We start from the raw sequence: 18543 nt of genomic DNA on the forward strand, positions 1-18543 counted from the left end.
AGTAAAAGAGGAAGAGGAAATGAGAAAAGAGGAACAAGAGGAAGAGGGAAAGAAGAGAAGAGGAAGAGGAAAAGAAGGAGATGAAAAGGAGAGGACAAGAGGAAGAGGAAGAGTAAAAGAGAAAGAGAAAAGAGTAAAAGTGGAAGAGGAAAGGAAAAGAAGAGGAAAAGAGGAAGAGGAAAGAAGATGAAAAGGAGAAGAAAAGAGGAAGAGGAAGATAAGTGGAAAAGAGGAAGAGGATAAGAGGAAGAAGAAAAGAAGAGAAAAAGAGGAAACGAAAAAAAGAAGAGGAAAAGAGGAAACGAAAAAAAGAAGAGGAAAGATGAAGAGGAAAAGATGAGAGGAAAGGAGAATAAAGAGGAAGGGGAAGATGACAATAGGAAGATTTAAACAAGAAGAGGAAATGAGTAAATAGAAAACGAGAAAGAGGGAAAAAGAAAAGGCGTAGATGAAAAGAGAAAGATGAAGAGGAAAAGATTAAAAAGGGAAAGAGGAAAGAGGAAGAGGAAAATAGGAAAAAGGGGAAAAGAGGAAGAAGAAGAGAGAAAGATAAAGATTAAAAGAGCAAAAGGAAGAGAAAGAAAAAAGAGAAAGAGGAAAAGATGAAGAGGAAAAGAGGAAGAGGAAGAGAAAACGAGAAAGAGAAAATGGGGAAAAGAGGAGGATGAAAAGAGAAAAATAAGTGTAAAGAGGAAAAGAGGAAGAGCAAAAGAAGAAGAGAAGAGAAAATCTCAGCAGAGCAGATCTACCCAAAAACACACTCAAACATACACACAAACACATACACAAACTATTACACTCACACACACACATAAAACCTGACACTCACACACACACACACACACACACACACTCAAACACACACACACACACACACACACACACACACACACACACACAGAAAAATACATACATAAAGTCTCACACACAAACACACGTGTATTCCTGTTGCAGTGTGTAATTGATTTTCAGTGTGTGTGTGTGTGTGTGTGTGTGTGTGTGTGTGCGCAGTGGTCAGGGACTGGAAGACCTTGTAAAGATTGTTTCTAACAGGTTTTCTGCGGAGGATTTGTGAACTCTATCTCGGCTAATCACAATGGAGCCTATTAGCGCTTGACATTTTTATCCGGTGAGTGTGTGTGTGCGGCTCCGGACGGGGTTCTGCGCGGCCCTCGGCACCTCGGGGCCCACCTGAAATCCGATACCTGAGCCCAGAGCCCGGAGCCATCGATTTCATGTCAGGCACAGAAGAGGAGCGCAGAAAAGCAGAAGAGCTCCGAGAAATCTTAATTAGAGGAGGAGGAGGACACACACACACACGCACGCACACACACACACACTGAGCTGCTGACAGACAGACAACCACCAGTCTGTGTGTGTATTTGAGTGTGAGAAAGACTGAGTGTCTGAGATTCTGTGTGTGTGTTAGAGAGAGAGTGTGTGTGTGTTTGATTGTGTATGTGTTCCAGTATGTATGGTTGTGTGTGTGCATCAGTGTGTGAGTGAGTGTGTCGGTGTCTTTGTGTGAGAGAGACTGTAGTGTGTGAGTGAGTGTTTGAGTGTGTGTATGTTTGTCGGTGTGTGAGAGATTGCATGTTTGAGTGTCAGTGTGTGAAAGAGTGTGTTTAGGAGTGTGTGTGTGTGTGTGTGTAAAGTCTCATAAAGGCCATCCTCATGTGTGTGTTCAAGTATGTTTCAGTTTGCATGTGTGTGTGTGTGTGTGTGTGTGTGTGTGTTTGAGTGAGTGTGTGTGTGTGTGTGTCGTGTGAGAGATTGCATGTTTGAGTGTGTGTGTGTGTGTGCATGTGTGTGCTTGTGTGTGTGTCTGTATATGTATGTGTTTGAGTGTGTGTTTGAGTGAGTGTGTGTGCGTGCGTGAGATTACATGTTTGTGTGTGTGAGAGAGTGTGTTTAAGAGTGTGTGTTTAAAGTCTCATAAAGGATATCCTCTTGTGCATGTGTGTGTTCAAGTTTGTATCAGTTTGTGTGTGTGTGTTAGAGTGTGTTTGAGTGTGAGAGTGAGTGAGTGTGTGTCAGTGTGTCAAGAGATTACATGTTTGTGTGTGTGTGTGTGTGTGTGTGAGTGTATAAGTCTCATAAAGGTCATCTGGTCTTCTTGTGCATGTGTGTGTGTGTGTGTGTGTGTACAGGTATTTGTATGTGTTTGAGTGAGCAAGTGAGTGTGTGTGCGTTGGTGTGTGAGTGATTACATGTTTGAGTGTGTGAGTGTGCGTGTGTGTGTGTGTGTGTATAAAGTCTCATAAAGGCCTTCCGGTCCTCTTGTGCATGTGTGTGTGTAAAGGTAAGTGTATGTTAAGTGTGTGTTTGAGTGAGTGAGTTGGTGTGTGAGATATTAAATATTTGTGTGTGTGTGTGTGTGTGTGTGTGTGTGTGTGTGTGTGTGTGTGTGTGTGTGTGTGTGTGTGTGTGTGTGTGTGTGTGTGTGTGTGTACGTGTTTTTGTGACATATCAGGACACAAATCTGTATAATGACATGGGTATGACACAGGTATTACAAAAAGGAGGTGAAATATGAGGACATTGGTGACGTCCTCATTTCTCAAAATGGTTATAAATCACACTGAATGAGTTTAATCAGAGAGTAAAGCTGCACACAGTCTCCTGTGATGGTTGGGTTTAGGGGTGGGGTGGGGTGAGGGCAATACAATATACAGTTTGGACAGTATAAAATGAATGGAAACCTATGTAATGTCCCCACTTTTCACAAAAACAAACATGTGTGTGTAAGAGTGTGTGTGAAGTCTCATAAAGGCCATCCGGTCCTCTTGTGTGTGTGTGTGTGTGTGTGTGTGTGTGTGTGTGTGCTCCTGGGTGAGCTCTAAACACCTGTAATGACGAGCCGTGGTGCAGCAGCAGCAGCAGCAGGATCCGCTTCACACACTCTGCTGTTTGCTTTGGCCTGAGCTCTTCATATCAGCTCGGCTCTTCAAGCAGAATCAATCAGCTCAGTCAAGAGGAACTCATTTGATTGGCTGTTATAAGGCAATAAATAACAGCCGTAAAACAACACTCACACACACTCACACACACACTCGCCTGGACAAAAACGGCATTGTACAGCCACAAATGACTTTGCAGAACAATGAGGCCGTGTGCGCGGACCCGCTCTTACAGGGTCATCTAATCATAATGCTCTCATTACACATCATCATTTCATCATCACAGGGCGGCGCAGTGGGTGGCGCTGTCGCTTTGCAGCAAGAAGGTTGCTGGTTCGAGTCCTGGCTGGGTCAGTTGGTGTTTCTGTGTGGAGTTTGCATGTTCTCCCCGTGTTGGTGTGGGTTTCCCCCACAGTCCAAACACATGCGCTATAGGGGAACTGATCAACTACACTGGCTGTAGTGTATGAGTGTGTGTGTGTGAATGAGTGTGTATGGGTGTTTCCCAGTGATGGGTTGTAGCTGGAAGAGCATCTGCTGTGTAAAACATGTGCAGGAATAGTTGGCACACACACAAACCGCTCGCGCTTCAGACTGGCTCGTAAAATACTACAAGGCACAGGGTAAACCTGCTGTACTTTTTGGTGTTGTGGCTGTTCATCAAGACGACGACAAGGTTTGTTTGAGCGCTGGTCGACCATGGATCATTATTATATGTATATATAATTCGGCTGTAATCTCTCGGCTGTGTATTTCAAACATGGCGGGTTTTTTGTTTTCATTCTGGCTTGTTGCGTAAGCGAATGACGTTTCTCTGTAAACCAATAGTGTTCAGCTGCATGTCAAGCTCCGCCTTTTGGTTCCCTTTTGAAAGGGTGCCGAAAAAGTGGTAAGGTACGGCCTTTTGACAGTGGAAACGGTACCAATCCGTACCGTACCACTCAGTGGAAACGGGCCATATGACAATATGTATTTAGTCCTCGTGTATGACAGGGCTATTCAATTAGCGGCATACGGGCTGAATCCGGCCCCCGAGGGAATTTGTTCTGGCCCTCCAAACAGTGTGACCAAGACATCAAAATAAATTCAGTTCAGTCGGAAAACAGCCGCTATAGCTATGAAGTGACGTCTGTCTGTTCAATTCAGTATGAGCTGCAGAGGCTGCGCAGAGCGCGAGTCACCATAAGCGAGTGGTGCGAACAGCCGAAAACATTTGGAGATGTTGTGTAGAAAATGCCTTTTGTACACTGCACTGTAATCATTAATAGGGATGCAACGATTAGCTGATTTCACAAGTAACTGCGCTTTAATTCGTCACAGTTAATAATCGTAAAGGCTTCTCTAAGCCGCATTTCTGTTGCACGGAAAAGTTATGACAAGTTGCTAACTGTGCGCTAGTTTAAAGTTCCAAGTGTGTACACGGAGGCTAATACACACACACCGGATTAACTATAGCAGCGGCCGTTCCCATATCACGTCTTTTCCACTTGCAAGTTTGTTATTTCTAATGAAGGAATGACAATAGGCGCGCACAAGCAGAGCAATGCGCTTGCCTCTGTCCGGGTGCACGCAGTGGAAAACATCTCACGGTGAGAGTTGTGCAGTGCAATGTCAACAAAAGACATGTCAGACGAGTTAATATCAAAATGATTATACACGCATGAACACAGATAATAACAACAGGTAATCTAAATAGCTGCTTACCTAATGAAACGCTTGTTGTCCTAAATTACGTTAGACGTGATCACCGTTAAAGCATGATTATTCTTCAGACTATTTCGTACAACCAAAATCTATAATGTTGCATCAGTAATTGCTGTTCAAATATCACATATGAATGTGTGTGAATGTAGAAGAGGCCTGCTTCAGCAATGCACTGCTTTTGTTGTGCGAAATTCAACATTTTGAATGTTTGTAAACAAAAAAAGTCAACTGGACAATGCAGTGATATTATGTTATTTTAAAATACAATATATTCACATTTTAATGTAGAAAAAGCCAACGTGGCTGTCTTAACCACTTTAACTCTGCTTTCCCAGAGATGGGTTGCGGCTGGAAGGGCATCCGCTGCGTAAAAACTTGCTGGATAAGTTGGCGGTTCATTCCGCTGTGGTGACCCCGGATTAATAAAGGGACTAAGCCGACAAGAAAATGAATGAATGAATGAATGAATGAATGACTTAAACTCTGCTGCTATTTGGGGATTTCCGCCTGGATTTTGCCCACCCAAATTTAAAAGCTTCCAAAATCCACATGCAGAGGTTCCAAATTTGGTATCATTTTAAAGAAAACCCTTTGAGTTTTCATAAAACACTATTAAAAGTGTTTAAAACATCTGTATATGTCGTCTGTGTTATAATAAACACTAAACATTAAAAAAAGAGGCACTTTTTGTATTTTTTTTTTACAAACTCATATTTGAAAGTGACTCTTTTAGGTTGTGTGTGCTCTAGCGTGCACTAGATGTTGTTGGTTCCTGCACATGTCTGTAATCATAGGAAAAAAGAAAAATGTCTCCACCATAATCTATGCAAAAGTTATTGTATTCCAACTGATGAGAGGTGCTGTACAAGCCACAGGGAGCGATCATTGTTTTCATATTTCACTATTCTTTTGTTTGATCAAACATAATTCAGTGTGTTTGGACCACATCAGACATATAAAAGGATTACTTATGCACATCAGCTCAAAAACAGAGGAGAATGGCCCTGAAGCGCACAGCATAAGGTAAGAGATGACAGCTGTCTGTGCTATCTGGGGCTGCTTATTGATCATTAATGTATTGTTTACATTTCTGCGCCATGGAAACACCGCGACTCATTCAACAACTGTTTGGCATATGAATATAATTCAGGAAAAAGAATGCTAGAACTGTATGAGCACCGGCAAGAGCTTTCATTTGAGCTATAACTTGTACATGTGTCATATGAAAACAAATGAAAATGAACCAATGTAAAATACCCAGCCCGGGTATCCAAAATACTGTGTATTTAAGTGTGAATAACTTTTATACAGTAGAATAAAAACCAAAGTGATGCATATGTGCATAAAATATAGATTTTACAATTTCAAATGAAACCACTTACGGGGGTCTGGTGCAACGCTAGCCCTTTAAATCTGAAAGCGAAAGTCGATGACCGGGTACCGGGTCTGCAGAGTTTAAGTGGTTAATGAGCACAAATACAGCATATGGGCTCTTATATGTAGTTGTCATCACTCATAGCAAGTCATATCTGTCCGGCCCTTCGTTTGGGATGCTTTTGATGAACCGGCCCCTATGACAAACTAATTGAATAGTCCTGGTGTATGAGGTTTGGGACTGTGCTGAAGTCTGTTCTGAAATGAAAGTGAGTTGACATCATTCTCTATGGTTTTTAATGGTGCGCGACTCACATTGACAGGTGTAGACATGATTTACCTGCTTAGACTTTAGACAAAAGGGCACCGATCTGATTCATTTCTGATAGATTTCCACATAAAGGCTTAAATCTGAATGGAGGACGAACGCATGTGATACTTTCCTGCATAGGCCTGGTTTATACTTCTGCATCGAGTGATCGGCATTGTCATGCATTTACACTTCTGCGTGTGCAGAAGTATAAATCAGCCTTTACACATACATGCGGCCGTATCTGATCTGCGCCACATGCGAGAGAAAATCAGAATTGAGTCACTTGAAGCATGCAGTGTAAATGCAGCCTGACTGTGTATGGGTGTTTCCCACTACTGGGCTGCGGCTGGAAGACCATCCGCTGCGTAAAACATGAAATAAAAAGCTGAAAGTGAGTATCGTGAACAAAAATATAAGTGAATAAAAGCTGAAATAGTTGGTGGTTCATCCCACAGTGGTGACCTCTGATAACTAAGGGACTGAGCTGAAGGAAAATGAATGAGTAAATGATGATGTACTAATTATTTCAATGTTCATGTAATTTAATGATGAATCTTTATTCTCTTGTTTTCTTGGAGTGAAAGTGTGCAAATCAGACGCCACATGCATGATTGATCCCCTGGCCATGAATTATGCCGGTACACATCACATGATGCTTCACAAATCATTCTCTTATGCTAATTTGTAAGATTATAAATCTTCTGCTCCATCATAAATGTCTGTACCGTCACTGTTACTGTGCTCTGCTTAATGCGTCCTCACAGAAGAGATTCCTCCTTTCCGGCCCTCAATAATCAAACAAAATAAATTAATATATACATATATGCCTGATGAACACCACGTGCATTTATTTATTGTGTGTGTGTGTGTGTGTGTGTGTACAGTATATGTCTATATGTACGTGTGTGTGCGCGTGTATATGTATATATATGTACGTATGTGTGTGCGCACAGTATATGTATACATGTACATGTCTGTGCATATGTATGTGTGTGTATATGTGCATATATATGTATGTGAATGTGTTTGTGTATGTATGAATGTTTGTGTGTGTGTGTGTAATGTACGTATATGTGTACATGTGTGTATGTACATGTACAAGTGTATATGTATGCATGTGCATATATTTGTGTGGGTGTGTGTGTGTGTGTGTGTGTGTGTATTCATTCATTGATTTTCTTTATAGCTTAGTCCCTTTATTATTCCAGGGTCACCACAGTGGAATGAACCGCCAACTTATCCAGCACGTTTTTTACACAGCGGATGCCCTTCCAGCCGCAACCCATCTCTGGGAAACATCCACACACACACACACACACACTCATACACTACGGACAATTTAGCCTACCTAGTTCAACTATAGCGCATGTGTTTGGACTGTGGGGGAAACCGGAGCACCCGGAGGAAACCCACGCAAATGCAGGGAGAACATGCAAACTCCACACAGAAATACCAACTGACCCAGCCGGGGCTCGAACCAGCGACCTTCTTGCTGTGAGGCGACAGCACTACTTACTGCGCCACTGCATCGCCATATTTATATATATATATATATATATATATATATATATATATATATATAAAAATGTGTGTGTGTGTGTGTGCGTGTAACGTATGTATATGGTTTGTGAATGTGTGTGTGTGTGTATGGATATGTACGAGTGTGAGTGTATATGTATGTTTGTGTATTTATACAGTATGTATGTGTGCATGCATGTGTGTACATGTGTATGTGTATGTGAATAAATGAATGAATGAATGAATGAATGAATGAATGAATGAATGAATGAATGAACAGATGAGTGAACAGATGAATAAAAGAGTGAATAAATGAACACTAACAGACTGAAACAACATCTAAAAAATGTTAGGCTTAGGGTTGATTTAAATTTTACGGGACCTTTACTGATTTGAATAATAATTAGCAGCAGAATGTAATGGTCCAACAATTAATATCGGAGGTGAATTGTACATTTGCTGTTCATCATTCCAGTATGAGGAAAATTTATGAAACATGCTTAAAATGTAGGCTTACCTGTAATTCTGGAGCGTTTGCATTCAGCTGCCCAGAGCCTTAAATAGAGAGAGAAGCCGGCTTTATTCCTGCAGTCAGAGTTATGATGATGGAAACAAATCATTATTGATCAGAACACTTTGTTTCTAATTGGTTTAATCTGTATGCATTATGCACACTGCTGCCCTTTAAGCTGGATTATGTGACAGACGTGTGTCTGAAAATGACATTTCCCATAATCAGGCGTAAAAAATAAATAAAATCTGCATCTTTTGTGTGAACTGAAACATTGCAGGAATAAAAATAGTGACACTAAAAGACATCGGATATTCCAGTAAACAGTGGTTTAAAGGGGGCAGTTCACTCAAACATGTGCACTCATTCACAACTCATTCTTTCTTCTGCTGAACACAAACAATATATTTATTCATTTAGAATTCATTTAGAATTAGCATTAAAATAGGAGACACACCAATGTTTGATCAATAACTCTTTAGATTTAGATGTCTATATCATATACAGTATGGGATGAATACACTTTATTTGTATTATTTTAAAAACTAAACATGAGGACATACGACAAACAACTTCATTTTAAAATCGCATATTTCCAAACACTTGAACTGATTTCTGAACTTTATTAATTAACTATTCGTTTCTTTGGCCAATTTTTATTTACATAAATAAAATATATATTGTCTGAAAAAAATGTCTAAATAAAGCAATCAAGCACCGAACAGTAACCAAAACACCAGCAAAATGCTGAAAAGTGCAATAATAAAATAATAAACAACGTTTTAAGGTACATGTTCAAACTATTTATTTAAAATGAACTGAAATAACCTAGCTGAGCCAATAAATATCACATTTATATATGTATATTAACCAGTATTATACAGTTGAATTATTACCCCCTTTGATTTTCTTGCTTTTTTATTTATTTAAATATTTCCCAAATGATGTTTAACAGAGCAAGGAAATGTACACAGTATGTCTGATAATGTTTGGTCTTCTGGAGAAAGTCTTATTTGTTTTATTTCGGCTAGAATAAAAGCAGTTTTTGATTTTTTTAAAACCATTTTATGGTCAAAATTATTAGGTCCTTTCAGCTATATTTGTTTTCAATAGTCTCCAGAACAAACCATCACTATACAATAACTTGCCTAATTACCCCAACCTGCCTAGTTACCCTAATTACCCTAGTGAAGCCTTTACATGTCACTTTAAGCTGTATAGAAGAGTCTTGAAGAATATCTAGTCTAATATTATTTACTGTCATCATGACAAAGAGAAAATAAATCAGTTATTAGAGATGACTTATTAACACTGTTATGATTAGAAATGTGCTGGAGAAATCTGCTCTCCGTCAAACACAAATTGGGAGAAAAATAAACAGGGGGGATAATAATTGTGACTTCAACTGTGTGTGTGTGTGTGTGTGTGTGTGTGTGTGTGTGTGTGTGTGTGTGTGTATAAAAAGTTCAGATGTGAGTGCCATCTGAAATTTTCTTCTAAAATTATCATTTTCCTCAGCCTCCAATATTCTTTTGGGGCCATTTCACTTTAAAAAACAAAGCAAAGAACCTATTTTTGCCATAAAAGTGGATTTACTGAACATACACAAAGGAGTTTGCTTAAAAATGATCATTTTAGAAGAAAATTTCAGATGATTTTGCACCTGAACTCTTATATATATATATATATATATATATATATATATATATATATATATATATATATATATATATATATATATACATATATACATATATAAACACAGTTGTGGTCAGAATTATTAACCCCTTAAGTTATTATCCCCCGTTTATTTTTAATTTCTGTTTGACGGAGAGCAGATTTCTCCAGCACATTTCTAATCATAATAGTGTTAATAACTCATCTCTAATAACTGATTTATTTTCTCTTTGTCATGATGACAGTAAATAATATTAGACTAGATATTCTTCAAGACACTTCTATACAGCTTAAAGTGACATTTAAAGGCTTAATTAGGTTAATTGATGTAACTAGGCAGGTTAGGGTAATTAGGCAAGTCATTGTATAATGATGGTTTGTTCTGTAGATAATAATATTGACCTTAAAATGGTGTTTAAACAATTAAAAACTGCTTTTATTCTAGGCGAAATAAAATAAATCAGACTTTCTCCAGGAGAACAAATATTATCTGACATACTGTGAACATTTCCTGAATCTGTTCATTTTCATTTGGGAAATATTTAAAAAAAGAAAAGAAAATTCAAAGGGGGCGAATAATTCTGACTCCAACTGTGTATATATATATATATATATAGTATTTATAATGCCACAATATGACTAGCGCTGTGTTTCTCCAGCAGACCTGTTATACAGTATAGTGAGAAATACACAGTCTTCAGAAGATCTTCTGACAATAACAGATTTCTATCAGTGTCTCCTCTGCCCTAATCCTCATCCTCCAGCACAGGGAAACTCTCTCCCGGTGGAAGCATGTATTTTGGGTCAACTACATACAGTACATGGCCATCTGTTCTGCTGTACCGCGGTAAGAGGAGTGAAAGCAGGAGACGGGGGAGAAAGTGCTGCCAGTTTATTACCTGGTTTTTGTACAGCAATTTACAACACAAGCACAGAGAAAACAGCACTAAACTATTAAAAACGTCACTTTTTCAAACTTTTCAGCATCAAAAGTCACCAGAAGAGCAAAGATCAGGGTCACATGATGCAATTCAAAAGCAGAAATAAGCAAAAATAATAATGATAAAAACCCAACACGGTGCTAATCATAAAGGGGACAGTTCAGCAAACACTTCACCATTTACTCCTCATTTACTTCATGCAAACCTGTAGATGTTTCCTTCTTCTGCTGAACACATATTTTGGAAAGCATGTAACCATTGACTTCTATAGTATTTTTCTATTAGGGCTGGGCAATTATTGGAAATCAACATTCAGAACCTTAATCTAATTTTATAGGTCATGTAATCATGTGAGTCCTCTCTGTTAAGGCTGATTTAAACTTCTGCATCAACACACATCCCCGCGCTCCTCTCTAAAAATGTAACCACACGTCGCACGTTTGCACTAAACTGAAGATGATTGGTAGCTGCACCAGAGATGCCATAAGGAGGCATATTTTCCATTACAATAAAATAAGCATTTACATTCAAATATAATTCATTAATCAATTAATAAAGTGCAGGTTATTCATTTTCACTTTTTTTATAAGAAAGTGGCTGCTGGTTTTATGCAATGTGTGTTTTAAATCGAGTTGTTCAACATTGATGTACAATAAATAATCAGAGATAGTAGATGTGTGTGTTTCCTTCAGTTATTAACTTAAGTAATGCACCTTTCATTCAGAAATCTCTCACTTACAATATTTGAGCATATTTACTGTACAAAACTCAGTAGGCCCACATGAAATCTGCACACGCGGAAATCCACAGGTTTTTAGTCCATCATTGAGTCTACGGGTTTACTTGGGTGTACATTTATATTTACTCAGTTTTTAAATTATTTTCACTAATATTGTTTAGACATAATAACAGTAATATTGAAATCTTCATTTGATTCACAGTTTGTAAAGTCACATTTCTAGTAGAGATATTATATAAGAGACTTGCTTTGTTTACCAAATAATGGATCAAATTTGATTTGTATTGTAAACATTAAATAAAAGTTAAAAGGGTGTTATTTTTATTACATATATATTTATTTTTTTGTTTACAAAATTCTCTGCATAAATTGCAAAAAAAAAAGTCTGCAGAATTAGTCTGACCCTACTTATCTGTGAACTATAAGGGTAAAAATAAATAAATAAATAAATAAATAACTAAATAAATAAATAAATAGTCGTTCTTTAATCGTAATTGAGTTAAAATGTTCAATTAATCAAGATTTTAATTTTAGGCTGAAACGTCCAACCCTATTTTATTTAATTCATCAACTGTATTGTTTTCTATTCTTTTCCTAGTTTTTATTCTGTTATTGTTTTCTATTCTTTTCCTAGTTTTTATTCTGTTATGGTTCCAAGGTTGTCATAGCCGGGGGCGGTAATGGGGATAAGCTCCCACTATCTATAAAGTACCCCTATACGGCGTGCGTCTCAAATAGCCTCTGACAACCAAGTCCAGCTCCTGGCCTTCAAGTGTGGTTTAGCTACCAAACCCGGCGGAACTGTTTTCACTGACAGGAGAAGGGGCGCAGGCGGGTCACTGGCGCCTTACAACCAGTTGCTTCGGGGAGATGATATTCGTTAGCCTGGGAAGGCAGATCATCTAGGGGAAGGCAACCCTGTTTTCAAACCTCCGCTGCCTTGCGGCTATATCCATTCATGGAAAAGGCTTCAGGAGTAAACCTCGAGGAAAAATCCGGAGTCGGAGTCCCTAAGGCAGTTTAACGCTGTTTGCAGCCTCACTCTGGCAACTCCTGCGACGGCGCCGATACCAAACTGTAGCAGCCCTGCTGTTCCTTTGGATTTGTCGACAACGTGGAGAGGGGGGACCCGCTACATGGGCAACAGCCTGTCCTCCATAATACATTGCCCTGGCTAGTATCCGATCTCACACACCCTGGAGAGGACACTCCAGCCTCGCTAGCACTCTGGCGTGGATACAACACGGGGAGCAGTAGTTTACCGGTTATAAGCCACAGCTCGGTTGGCGTAGAGCAAGGCGCCAGGGACTGCTCCCGACGGTGGGAGGGATCTTCGGGTCCCACTGGACAGTTACCGCCCGCCTCAAGCTGGGCAGCCCCCAGTCAATTAGGTACTGCCCCGCCACAGTCTGCTTTCCTCATTGGGTGCATGGGGAATAGGAGCATTTCGAACAGCAGACTGCAACCATCGCACCAAACAATAAAATAACACAGAGAAAGAGACCAGCTCTAAAACTGGGATGCTGGAATGTCCGTACAATGCTTACGGGCCTCTCCGAGGACTTACGGGGCATTGACGACTCACGAAAAACAGCTGTCATTAACAACGAACTACTGAGGCTAAACGTAGACATCGCTGCTCTACAGGAAACACGACTAGCAGACTCAGGAACTCTAAAAGAAATAGACTACACCTTCTACTGGCAGGGAAGGGCCCCAGACGAGCCCAGACAGCATGGCGTGGCTTTTGCTGTGAAGAACAACTTACTGAGCATGGTAGAACCAGGCAGAAATGGTACAGAACGACTTCTTACCCTCCGCCTCAACACCACCACAGGCCCTCTCACTCTTGTCAGCGTGTACGCTCCAACTCTGAACGCAACACTGGAAACTAAAGATAAGTTTTATGGGAACCTAACATCTGTCATTAACAACATCCCTGATAAGGAACAACTTGTACTTCTGGGCGATTTCAATGCCAGAGTGGGTGCAAACCACGAATCATGGCCCTCGTGCCTAGGCAAATTTGGCATTGGAAAAATGAACGAGAACGGCCAACGCCTGCTCGAGCTTTGCGCTTTTCACAACCTGTGCATCGCCAACTCATACTTCCAGACCAAGCCCCAGCATAAAGTCTCCTGGCGGCATCCGCGGTCAAAACACTGGCACCAGCTGGACCTCATCTTAGTTCGCCGCTCAGCTATCAACTGCGTCCTGCACGTACGCTCTTATCACAGTGCTGATTGCGACACAGACCACTCCTTAGTGTGCTGCAAGATCAGGTTAAACCCAAAAAGGTTTCACCGTTTAAGGAAACAAGGGAATCCTCGCATCAACGTCAGCAGGATGTCGCAGCCTGTTCTGACGCAGAAATTTGCAGAAACCCTTGTGAAAGAACTTGACACCGCACAGACAGGTGATTCTGCCCTGGAAATGTGGGAATCACTACGAAACACAATACAACGCACTGCCCTGGCAACTTTTGGAAAGAGGACCACAAAGACGCATGACTGGTTTGAAGCAAAGGCCTCTACGATGATCCCATGCATAGAAGCCAAGCGTGCGGCCCTGACAGAATACAAGCGGTCACCAACTCAGAAGAACCTTCAAATTCTCAGATCAACTAGGAGCAAGGCTCAACACATTGCCAGATATTGCGCAAACGAGTATTGGCAAGAGCTCAGCAACGACATCCAGAAAGCAGCCATAGCGGGGAACATAAGAGGCATGTACGACGGCATTAAGAAAGCGCTAGGCCCCACCCAGTGCAAAACGGCACCCCTTAAGTCATCTACTGGGGAAATAATCTCCGACAAGCAACAACAGATGGAGAGATGGGTGGAACACTACTCCGACCTCTACTCTAGACAGAACACGGTGTCCTCCGCAGCACTAGACGTCATTAAATGCCTGCCAACCATGGAAGAACTTGACGAGGAGCCAACAGCAGAAGAGCTCAGAAAGGCTATCGATAAACTGGCCTCAGGCAAAGCCCCTGGCAGCGACGGGATTCCTCCAGACTTGCTGAAACAGTGCAAGGATTCCCTACTGCACCCTCTTCACAAAGCCCTCTGTCAGTGTTGGAAAGAAGGGGCCGTACCGCAGGATATGAGGGATGCTAAGATCATCACCCTCTACAAAAATAAGGGTGAGAGAAGTGATTGCAACAACTACAGAGGCATCTCCCTTCTTAGCATCGTTGGAAAAGTATTTGCTAAGGTCATCTTGGCCCGACTGCAGAAGCTGGCTGATCGTGTTTACCCAGAGTCACAGTGTGGTTTTCGCGCCGAACGGTCAACGGTAGACATGATTTTCTCCCTCAGACAACTGCAGGAGAAGTGTAGAGAACAGCAGATGCCCCTATACATCTCCTTTATTGACCTCACCAAAGCCTTTGACCTGGTCAGTAGAGACGGACTTTTTAAAATCCTCCCCAAGATTGGCTGCCCACCAAAACTGCAGAGTTTGATTGAATCTTTCCACACAGATATGAAGGGAACAATCCAGTTCAACGGCAGTTGCTCTGAGCCTTTCAGTATAAGCAGTGGCGTCAAGCAAGGCTGCGTTCTTGCCCCCACACTGTTCGGAATTTTCTTTGCCCTGCTCCTAAGGCATGCCTTTGGTTCAGCAACGGAAGGAATCTACCTCCGCACCAGGTCAGATGGCAAGCTATTTAATCTTTCTCGCCTGAAAGCCAAGACAAAGGTACGCGAGACACTGATTAGAGACATGCTTTTTGCTGACGACGCTGCAGTCACCACACACACCCAGGAAGAACTACAGTCGCTGATGACCCGTTTTTCCATGGCCTGCAAAGACTTTGGGCTGACCATCAGTTTGAAAAAAACAAATGTCTTGAGCCAGGACACTGCCACTCCACCAACCATCACAGTAGATGATTACCAGCTCGATGTCGTCCACCAGTTCACGTACTTGGGCTCCACCATCACCGATAACCTCTCCCTGGATGCTGAACTTGACAGAAGGATCGGGAAGGCAGCCTCTACTCTAGCCCGCCTGACAACCCGAGTGTGGACAAACCATAGGCTGACAACTGCAACAAAGATGGCAGTGTACAATGCTTGCGTCATCAGCACTCTGCTGTATGGGAGTGAGACATGGACCACCTATGCAAGACAGGAGAGGAGACTGAACACCTTCCACCTAAGAGGTCTGCGTCGCATTCTGGGCATTACCTGGCAGGACAAAGTCTCCAACGTCAAAGTCTTGACTCGAGCCGGCCTTCCCAGCATGTATACCATGCTCCGACAACGTCGCCTGCGCTGGCTTGGCCATGTGTGCCGTATGGAGGATGGGAGAATCCCAAAGGATATCCTTTACGGAGAACTCTCATCTGGGAAGAGAACAACAGGACGCCCATTTCTGAGATTTAAAGATGTTGTGAAGAGGGACATGAAGGCCCTTGACATAAACACCAAGTCCTGGGAAGACCTCGCAGCAGACCGCCTGAAATGGAGGTCCACCCTGACCAAACAGCTCAAGTCAGGTGAGAAGAACATGATGCGTGCGTCAGAGGACAAGCGAGTTCACCGAAAGGTGCAGAGCGTCAGCCAGGGAGCCACCTATCAATGCGACTGCTGTGGTAAAAAATGCCTCTCCCGTATTGGTCTCTTCAGCCACCAACGACGCTGTCTTAGACAATCAGTCATGCCTCAATATAAGAGCTAGGATACGTCATCCATGGTCAACACTGACCGACGGAGGCCTACTATTCTGTTATTTATCCGTTTGTTCATTACTTTTCTATTCTACAGGGTGGGCCATTTATATGGAGACACCTTATTAAACATATTGAGAATTTCACAAGAAAAACAATGATGTGCTCAGTTTTAAATGTAACTTTAATCTTTCATGAGTTATTTACCAGCCCCCTCACATATACTAATGTACCACAAACAGGACGTTAATATCACCAACCATTCCCATTTCATTAAGATGTATCCACATAAATGGCCTACCCTGTATAATTACTTGTATTATTGTACAATTGTATTATTGTACTTTAATTGTATTATTTTATTCTGTTGTATTCTACTTCTATTTATTCTTTTCTTTTTCTATTTTATTCATTTTCTCTTCTATTCATTCCATCATATTATATTTATCATTCATTTTCTGTCATTTTCCAATTATATTCTATTTGTTCTATGCTTTTTCTATTTAATCTCTTTTCTATTGATTTTCTGTTTATTCTATTATTATTGTATTGTGTTCTGTATTTTCTTCTATTTGATTGTAGTTATTCTTCTCTTCTATTGTATTATTTTTATTCTGTTGTTTTCTATTTCTATTAATTCCATTCTTTCTCTAATTTATCTCTTTTCTGTAATTCATTATATCACATTATGTTCTATTTTAATATTTTCTGTTCTATTCTACAATTCAATTATTTTTCAATTTTATTATTTTCCTCTATTATAATTTATTCTACTATTTTGACTTATATTCAATTGTATTTTCATTTCTATTATTTTTTTACGTATTTTCATTTTTTCCATTATTTTTCTATTTAATCTCTTTTCTATTCTTATTCTAATGATTTCTGTTCATTCTATTCCTTTTGAATTCTGTATTTTCTTTAATTATATTCGTCTGTTCAATTATTTTTTTATTATTTTTTTATTTTTTGTATTATATTTCTATTTATTCTATTCTTTTTCTAATTAATCTATTTTCTGATCTATTCATTCTATTATATTATATTCTGTTTCTATTATATTATTTTCCTATTTTATTTTTTTCTTTTATTATATTGTATTCTATTTATTAATTATATTCCATTCTATTTTTCATTCCTTTTCTATTATTTTTTAATTACATTCTTTTTCTATTTAATCCATTTTCCATTCTTCTTCTATTGATTTTCTGTTCATTCTATTCTTTTTTCATCATGTTCTGTATATTCTTCTACTTGTCCTTTTCTATTCTGTGGTTTTCAAGACATCTTTTTTTGTGTGTTTAACAGAATAAAGAACAAAAGAAAAGTTCATAAACATTGGAGGATGAGTAAACAGTTGATTTTTGGCTATTCTATTCTATTTCTATTCTATTCTAATAGTCTATTTTATTTTTCTATTCTATTCTGTGTTGTTCAAAATATCTTCAGTTGTGTTCAACAGAATAAAGCAACTCTTGAAGGTTTATAATGACTCAAGTAAACAGAGAATACACAGTATGTTCCTGCGTGTGTGTGAACTGCCCCTTTACCATCAGCCAGTGCAGTCTGTGTGTTAACCTGAACCAACATCCAGCAACTCTACATTCATTAACTAACCAGGGAGAATCGCAGACGGAGTTGAGGAGAGATGGAGAGAGCTGTAAGCCGGTCAGGGAATTCTCCAGGAAGGCATTTATCATCCTCCAGACCCTCTGCTGCCTTTTGAGTGAAACCTAATTGACACAGAGGACGGAGAAAATCCCACAACATATTCTATCCTGAGCATGCAGCGATCGCGGTGAGAAACCCCGCTAAAACACAGGCTTCATGAAGTTAGCCTCACAAAACACCTTCAGACGAGGCACGGATTTGCTTAAAGCAGATGCAAAGTAAAAGTGCATGAAGAAAAGTCTCAATGGAGGGAGCGTGAATGTTGATGAGTGCAGGAAACAGGGAAAGAGATGTTAGATAAAGCTGAAACACCTATAGAGTAATCCACACATGTTATTATTATTATTATTATTATTTATTTTATAAGTTTATTAGCATTATTATATTGGTATAAATTGTACTGTTTGATATTAAGAGGGGAAAATGTAAACTAATTTTGTTTACTTCTGATAGATTACTGATATTTTTACATTTAATACAGTAACTCTGTATATATATAGCATATAATTACATTTAA

At 39.9% G+C, this 18543-nt stretch overlaps 1 long non-coding RNA gene across 5 annotated transcripts in view; it reads right to left on the minus strand.

Moving 5' to 3' along the window:
- Positions 1–18543, minus strand: part of LOC141377622 (uncharacterized) — a 143962-nt gene that overhangs the window by 4489 nt on the left and 120930 nt on the right. For 2 of the 5 annotated variants that reach the window (XR_015508001.1, XR_015508002.1), the window contains exons 5-6: positions 17973–18088; positions 8327–8364 (exon numbers count right to left, since the gene is read on the minus strand). This is a non-coding gene — a long non-coding RNA (uncharacterized LOC141377622). Of the gene's footprint in view, positions 1–2847; positions 2994–6819; positions 7078–8326; positions 8395–17972; positions 18089–18543 lie in introns of those variants that run through there. The other 3 variants (XR_015508005.1, XR_015508004.1, XR_015508003.1) reach the window with 3 other exon arrangements.

Source organism: Danio rerio, chromosome 14 (assembly GCF_052040795.2).
Source record: "Danio rerio strain M-AB ecotype USA chromosome 14, GRCz13ab, whole genome shotgun sequence".
In the NCBI taxonomy this organism is placed as follows: domain Eukaryota; kingdom Metazoa; phylum Chordata; class Actinopteri; order Cypriniformes; family Danionidae; genus Danio; species Danio rerio.